The sequence below is a fragment of the Suricata suricatta genome, chromosome 1, assembly GCF_006229205.1.
Source record: "Suricata suricatta isolate VVHF042 chromosome 1, meerkat_22Aug2017_6uvM2_HiC, whole genome shotgun sequence".
Lineage (NCBI taxonomy): Eukaryota > Metazoa > Chordata > Mammalia > Carnivora > Herpestidae > Suricata > Suricata suricatta.
In genome coordinates, this window is record NC_043700.1 from 62,161 (window position 1) to 68,121 (window position 5,961).

Genomic DNA, 5,961 nt, shown 5'->3' on the forward strand with positions numbered 1-5,961 from the left:
GCTCGCCCACCAGCTCGCCGCGCACCGCCCACCCAACCCGGCACTCACCGCACCGCCGCCGTCACGACCCCGCCGCAATCACGGCTGCGCATGCGCAGGTCCGCTGGGCGGGCCCTAGCGCGGGGCCGCAGGGAACCACGGGCGCGGGGGCGGGGCCTAGCGCGGAACGGACGGAACCACGGGCGCGGGGCGGTGCCTAGCGTGGACCGGACGGAACCATGGGCGCAGGGGAGACGGGGGCGCGGCCCGGACCCCAACTTGCAGCCCCTGCCCCGCCTCCCCCGTCCTCTCGGTTGTGCGCAGATGCCCGACGCCCTCGTTGCGCCCCAGGCTGACCCCTAGAGAGCCGCGGCTGTCCGAGGAAGGGGCGCGGCTGAGCTTGTCCCACGGTCCCAGGGGTCTCTGTGCCCACCGCCCACGTCAGGACCCGGGCTCACGTGGATCCGGCACCGCGGAGATGAGCCTGCCGACACCCCCAAGGGATCCCACAGATACCCCACAGAACCCCCACCGGGACCCCACCGAGTCCCCATGGAGACGCCCAGCACCCCAGAAGCCAGGGATGCAGCTCACAGCTGGGTCGCAGCTGGAGGCCCCACCCCCACCCCACACAGTGGTGACTCAGCAGTCAGTCTGTAAAAATAAGGCAGGCTTGGAAATGGGGAACATTCTGATGCAGTTTCACTTCCCAAACCCCCGTGGTCTTCGGCAAATGTAGGACTTGTCTCAACCCTGGTGTCTGGTCTGCAAAGTCGGAAGACCGCCCCACTGGGCGTGCTGTCCCTGATTGTCACGCCTCTGCGTGTGGTTTTGTGAACTACCTGGAAAGGACAGCTTGGGGTCACAGGGTTAATGCCATCCCCCCGGGGAATTCCTTTCCTCCTCAGGTAAGGAAGGCTCAGGAGCGGAAGCCTTCTGTGGAAAAGGCGAGGTTTGCTGGACTTGCCGGAGTCCCCAGCATCTCCCGTAGTTCAGGGACAAGCCTACAGATGACAGAGCCCAGGGCTTAGAACTGGAGGTTTTGTTTTTGAGTGAAGATGGCCAGCGCCCCCTGTTGCACACACCCCTGGCTTTGGAGTCAGGCCCACCTGCTTCCCGGACCACCGGCTGGGAGAAGTTGTCAGGCATCCTTTTAACCCTCGTTGTGCCTGCTGGGAAATGTGGGAGTGGCACCCGGCTGGGGGCTCTGAGGTCTCTGGGGGTGCTGACTTTTCCTAGCCCAGCTCTAGGTCAGCACACAGTAGGGCCCTTGCCCCTAAATATCCCCCTGACGCCCTTTCTTCCTTAACCATGTCTACCACCATGGGACATTTGTACTTTTATGTGTTTATTTTAGTTATTTATTGTTTTCTGTGTCTTCCGACTAAAATGTGTCCTGCATGAAGAGGGCCCTGGTCCTGCTCCCTCTTTTTTTTTTTTTAATTGTTTGTTTATTTTGAGAGAGAGAGAGAGAGCGAGCAAGGAGGGGCAGAGGGAGGGAGACTCCCAAGCAAGCTTTGTGCTGTCAGCATGGAGCCCGATGTGGGGCTGGATCTCATGAGCCCTGAGATCATGACCTGAGCTGATATCAAGAGTCAGACACTTAACTGAGTCACCCAGACGCCCCTCTGCTCCCTCTTGTATCCCCAGCTCTTACGGAGGTGCCTAGAATGTCCTCAGTGACCGGTGAGTGTCTGCTGACTTGTGAAAAGCCCTTGAATCTGCACCCACATGCCTACCCATCCCAGGCTCCTACATGAGATGCCCTTAAAAACCTCATTGAACTGAAAACAATATGACAGACCTTGAATCACACGGTTTTGTTTTGTTATTTTCTCTTCCCTGAGATGTGTTGATGGTAACCACTGCCCAGATACCTCAGGGGCCAATGTGGGGATAAAATAAGACATTTACTGTAAATGTTCTTTGAAAATAAAGTATCAGAAAATCACCCTATACCTTCAGCACATTAGGAAGAAGGGTTCCATTCCCATTCAGGTTTTCAAGTTCAGTGCTTTTTCTGATGTGTGCCACCTTGCTTTCGGTGAAATCCCGAGTCCTGAGTGTCACATAAAAATGTAGCTATGGGGGTGCCTGGGTGGCTCAGTCAGTTAAGCCCTGACTTTGGCTCAGGTCATGATCTCACGGTTCGTGAGTTCAAGCCCTGCATCAGGCTCTGTGCTGACAGCTTGGAGCCTGGAGCCTGCTTCGGATTCTATATCTCCCTCTTTCTCTGCCCTTCCCCTGCTTGTGCTTTGTCCTTCTCTCTCTCTTTCTCAAAAATAAATAAACATTAAAAAAAGTTTTTTTAATGTAGCTATAGTGCTGTGTGCTGGCCTTGTGGGGCACCTCCCTTCTCCTCACCCTCAGTGCCACCTTATAATTAAGGAACGGAGGCTCGGAAATACCAAGTGACAACTTGCCCAGTCTCATAGCCAGAAACTGCCTTAGCTAGAATTTGAATGTTCAGGATTGTGTCTTTGCACTCTGTCCTCTTTGAGATATCGTGATAAGATCGATCATTTGAAAAACAATCCAGAGACAACCGGTAATAAATAACCCCGTACGACTCAGGAGATGGAAGGTGCTGCAGCCTTATTTCTGCTCCCAGGGGACCCAAGGGACTGTCCTCCTGGTGACGCCCCTGTGGGTCCAAGCAGGTCACTGGCCCCTCCCTCTGGCAGATGCCACAACACATCCACTGTGTGTGACGCAGCCTGGCAGGAGCTTTCCAGAAATGGTTCATTCAGAACCATTTGGTTGGCCAGGTACACGCTTGTAGGCACATCTGCCTGTCTCCTGGGGGAGTAAGCCAGGGCACAGCGTGGTAAGGTCAAAGAACTTGTCCCCTCCCCTCAGCTGCTGAAACATGACGCTGAGTTTTGAAATTTGAGGCCATGAGATATTTGGAGGCAATTGAAATGGAGTTTTTAGAGGAGGTGGGTGGGACAGTTTTGATATTTTCTTTCCTTTCTGATCATGTAAGCTCATTGTTTGCTTAATTAAGAACAAGACAGATTTTTTTAAAAGACATTAATTAACTGGGGGGAGTACAGTGAGATTTCTTCTTTCCTTTTAAAAAAATATTTTATGTTTATTTATTTTGAGACAGAGACAGAGTACAAGCGGGAGAGAGAGAGAGGGAGACACAGAATCCAAAGCAGAGGTGCCTGGGTGGCTCAGTCAGTTAGACAACCAGCTTCAGCTCAGGTCATGCTCTCATGGTTTGAGTAGGGGCCCCGCGTCAGGCTCTGTGCAAACAGCTGGGAGCCTGGAGCCTGCTTCAGATTCTGTGTATGTGTGTCTCTCTCTCTGTCCCTCCCCTGCTCATGTTCTCTTTCTCCTTCAAAAATAAACATTAAAAAAAATGTTAGACCCCAGTTCATGATCTGCAGACCACAGATCAGAAACGAACCCGGGATTCTCTGGACACCTGCACTGCCAATGAAGAGGTTCTCGGCCCTTCTGTGACGGACACGCTACCTGACCTGGGGCTCCTCTTCCCCTCAAGGCCCTGACCTTGGGCTCTGCCCTTGCACACTCAGACCAGTTGTGGCAAAATCCCCACCCTTGATGCTGTTGCCTCAGCCTGCTTTGGCAGCAATGCCACTGGGCCGGTCCAGCAAGAGCGCCCCAGCCGTGACGTTTCCATCCACTGGCACCCCAGCACGCACCCGCCCTCAGCTATCACCCCTACTTTTCCGTGTGGTGTTCAGACTTGCATGCCGTCCCTCCCTTACTGCAGAGCCCACCGCGGGGTCACCAAATCGCTGGTGGAAGCTTCCTGAATAATATTCAGTTGGTATTCTTCACCAAGCGGCACGGTAGATTGTCTTCACAATTATGGCCAGATGATAGCTGCTTAGAAAGAACAAACGCCAAAGAAGAAGGCGTTCTCTTGGAGCCCCTCCTGCCTGTGTGGGCCTTCACAGCACCATCGCTTTTGTGAAAAGGGTATGTTCAAACCACAAACTGCAGTTTGATGACTCAGGCCTGAACTGGGGTCCCTTTACCTGCGCTGGTGCTGTGACCTGGGAAGGCTTGCGTGACCTCTCAGAGCCACAAACACAAAAGGCTGGAATCTGTCTCGTCTCAGGGAGCAGCAGGCTCCCGCTGCAGGAGTGTCACCTGACCCAGGGCGGGGCTCTGTGTGAGGAATGACCTGGAAGCCAAGGGCTATGATGATCTTGGCACAGAAAGAGCCTGACTCTCAGCTGGCCAAACACAAGACCAAAACCACCAGGCTGTAAAACAACGCCTTGAGAGGCGTGTGTTTGTTCACGGGCTACGGAGCTCGTCTGTCTGGGGGACGGGGGCTGCCCAAGCAGAGCCTGGGCTGGGGGACCTTGGGGGCACATGGGGCAATAGGGACACTTGGGCCTTCACAACTGGTGGGGGAGGGGCTGAGGCCCTTAGGGGCCAGAGGCTGCCACACCCAGAGACGCAGAAGAGCGCCCACAACAGAGGAAGTCAGTAATGCGGAGGCCGAGATGACAAACTCAGAGGAGGCCGAGGGGCTGGGCGTGCTCGGTGAGGCTTCCCCTCCTGGAGCAGAGGTGTCCAGGCCCATCCCCTATAACGAGATCAGAAGGTGCTCCGTGGCCTGAAGGTTGGGTGCAGCCTGAGGAAAGCTTAACTCACATCCGCAGACACAGGAGCCCTTGGAATTTTTTGTTGTACCTCAGGCACTAGTTTAGGAGCAGAATTACAGGCTCAAAAGTCGCCCCCACCCCCGACCCCAGCACAAAATACAATGCGATATATAAATCAAATATCTAGGCATAGGAAAGGAAATGAAGTCCAGTGTGTTTGAGAGGTCAGGTGGAGGGGGCCTGGGTGGCTCAGTTGGTTGAGCGTTGGACTTCAGCTCAGGTCATGACCTCACGGTTCATGGGTTCGAGCCCCAACAAGCTCAGAGCCTGGAGCCTGCTTCAGACTCTGTGTCTCTCTCTCTCTCTGACCCTCCCCTGCTCACGCTGTCTCTCTCTGTCCCTCAAAAAGAAATTAAAAACATTAAAAAAAAAGAGGTCAGGTGGAATGTGACGCGGTGGGCAAGTCCACGGAGGGAGCAGCAGGTTGGCTGGTTTGAGAAACTGCAGGGTACTGAGAACTGACCTGAGTGTTCTTTCCGCTCCCCCCATCTCCCCCCGGCAGGTGCGTGTTTAAAAGGAGAGGCAGGGGCCACCAGAACCTCCCAGCAGGAATTGGGGAACAATCCCACAGTTCTCCTTCACCACCCTCCCCCCCTCACCCCCCCCCCAAACTCAGTCAAAGCCCTTGTGAAGGAGCCGGTCCTGGGCTCTCCACTCACCTCCGTTAGCAAGTTCCCAAGAACCAGGGGACCTCCGGTCTTCTCCGGGGCTGGCCGGCGGGCAGCCTCCTCTGGCTGTGACAATCACAGGTCTGAGTCACTGCACATGCAGAGGATGGAACACCAGGTCTGCAGGACACCCACGGGCTGGGGACGCCCATCCTCACCCCTGCGGGCGGCGGTTGCAGGGCCCCGTGCTCACACCTGAGGCCTCGGCAAACCTGACCGTCGGGGGCCGCCAGTCAGACTGGCCATGCAAACCGCTGACCTGAGCCAGCGACCCCGCCACGTCAATGCAGTGCTGGGCCATGGCCCTGCAGACCAGGCGTCACGTGTCTCCACCAAGGCCATGGACGGAGCTCGATTTTGGCACACCGTAAGAAGGCCTTTTGCCCTTTTCTACCAATAAATGTTGCCTGTGAAAGTCACTTAGCTCTGACCTCCAGGCATCCAGGAGTAAAATTCTTGTTAGTACACAACTTGCTTACAGAAAATAGCAAAGCAGTGTGTGCTTGTGTTTACAAATAGCAGGAAACAGATTACTCTTAGGGTAGTGACTACACTGTGGAAAACAGCGCTACCCACCTGTATAACGCTTTTGTGTATAAAGTGTTTTTCATTTTACTTGAGAATGTGTGCAAATAAGATTAAAGAATAAACATGACCACTCC

The 5,961-nt window shown here is 54.6% G+C and overlaps 1 protein-coding gene across 2 annotated transcripts in view; it reads right to left on the reverse strand.

Moving 5' to 3' along the window:
- Window positions 1–5,355, reverse strand: part of CLN8 (CLN8 transmembrane ER and ERGIC protein) — a 24,570-nt gene extending 19,215 nt beyond the window's left edge. The window contains exon 1 of one of the 2 annotated variants that reach the window (XM_029933305.1): window positions 5,291–5,355. The gene's annotated coding sequence lies outside the window, so the exon portion shown is untranslated. Of the gene's footprint in view, window positions 1–48; window positions 138–5,290 lie in introns of those variants that run through there. The other variant, XM_029933295.1, reaches the window with a different exon arrangement.
- Between the last annotated feature and the right edge of the window lie 606 nt (window positions 5,356–5,961).